Here is a 1,858-nt window from a genome sequence, read left to right as displayed (position 1 = left end):
AAAGTTCATTATTACCAAAAAAGACATCTTTAGGTAAAAATAAGAAAAACCCCATGCTGCATAAATAATGCAGATAGTTCTCATTATCTGGTCAACGGGCAAAGAGCAGCACTTAGGCCTTTAGCTCCAATCTTTTGTTCTTTTCTCATTGCTGGAATTTCGTCTTTATTTCTTCTTGCTGGACGACTCAAGCAGATGATGGGGGAGATGGTGAGCGGCATTTACTCAGCCCTGCCCTGCTCAGCCTCAGGAGCGGGCTGCTTCTGCCTCTTTGCCATCTTGTGGTTTAGGTTTTCTGGGCATCTGCCTCGGTAATTGAAGTTGTGGCACACGATGGTGAGGCGGCTGCTGACCTTGGGTCTCTTCTTGATTCTCTTTAGCCTCTTCATGGCCATCCTCTCTGGGCTGTCTGTGGTGAGGAGGGCCCCTGCAGAGTTGTGGTCTATAACCCTGATACATATTCTGTCTTCCTGGTCTACCCATTTTCGTGCCCCCCATGGTTGTCAGCACTGTCTATCCCTTCTCCCTGGACAGCAGGGTTGGAATACTGTGATTAGTGAGGTGGGAGTCTTTGCCTGCGGTAGGGCCGGGGTTGTTGGGTCTGGCCTTCAGGAGCACTCTCTAATCCCCCGTACTTTTCCCCACTCTCACTATTCTGGCAATTCTGCTGGGAATTGCGTGGAGGACCCCTGGGACGTGGATAGCCCCGGTAATGGTTACGGTCTGCTGCGTCTTTACTGCCTTGAACTGGAACTTCAGCAGGGCCTGTAACATCAGCTGCCTCTGCACCTTTTCTCCTTCAATGTCAAACTCCAAAGTCTCCCAGTCTCCTACACTGCGAAGGGACTTCCTAGGGTTACTCTTCTTTATGGCAGTCTGGTGTACAAACACGTCTTCCTTGGTGTCATTTCTGTTGATGAAACTGTATCTGTTTCTTACATTGAACTATTTTACTGTTCCCCAAACCTTCCTTGCAAGGATCTTCTTGTCCTCGCCAGCAGGTGCTGCTGATGTGAGTCCCCCCCCACCCCGCCCTAGGCCACTGCTCCCTGTGCCACTGCCCATGGTGCTGGGCTTGGTGTGGGCAGCGCTGAGGGTGGGGCCGCAGGTGGCTGCTGGCTCTCAGCCTCCTTGCTGCTCATGGTGACGCTAACCAGGCTGGCAGAAGGGGTGTGGCTGCTCAGGACTTTCTGGGGTCTGCTCTCTGCTCCCGCTACGGATCAAACTCCCACAAAGTTCTTGATGTGCCAGATTGAAGTGGCAGACATCATTCTCACCCTTATTCCAGAGCTCAGTTGTGCCTGCGAGAGGCTGGCAAATGGGCAGCTAGACAACCACATACCCAGCCCCCTTCCCACCCCGGCGGCCCTGCCCCCCACCCCCAACACTTACAGTGTTCCAGCCACTGACCCTCTCTCAGTCCATCCAAAGGCCGAGCTCTTCTTACCCTGGGCCTTTGCAGCTGCTGTTCCCTCTGCCGGAAATGCTCTGTCCCTCTGGTCTCCCCCCTCAACCGTCTCTCAGCATTAAGTGTTCTCCTTGTATTCTGTCTCAGCCCCCTGTTTGTTTCCCTCACTGGGATCCCACTTGAGTTTGCATCTCTGCCTGATTCCTGAGGGTTCTCAGGCCTGTTTCCCCTCCTTGTTCTAACCTCGTTTGTTCACATATCATCAGGGAACAGGTTCAAAATGCAAATTCCCCAGCTCCACCCCAGACCTCCTGAAGCAGAAACTGTGCAGTTGGGGCCCACCGATCTAGGTTTTAAAAACCCTACCAGATGATTTTCAAGTGTATAAAATTAAGACATAGTTCTCTCAGAGTGGAATCTGGGCATCTGCTGGTCTATTTGGCCCATCAG

At 52.3% G+C, this 1,858-nt stretch overlaps 1 pseudogene; it reads right to left on the bottom strand.

Annotated features, from left to right (window-relative positions):
• Positions 1-246: 246 nt before the first annotated feature.
• On the bottom strand, positions 247-1,142 carry LOC100965581 (annotated as a pseudogene).
• Positions 1,143-1,858: the final 716 nt, after the last annotated feature.

This window comes from Otolemur garnettii, unplaced genomic scaffold (genome assembly GCF_000181295.1).
Source record: "Otolemur garnettii isolate 467f Iridium unplaced genomic scaffold, OtoGar3 scaffold00008, whole genome shotgun sequence".
NCBI classification, from domain to species: domain Eukaryota; kingdom Metazoa; phylum Chordata; class Mammalia; order Primates; family Galagidae; genus Otolemur; species Otolemur garnettii.
This window is presented reverse-complemented; position numbering and strand designations above follow the sequence as displayed.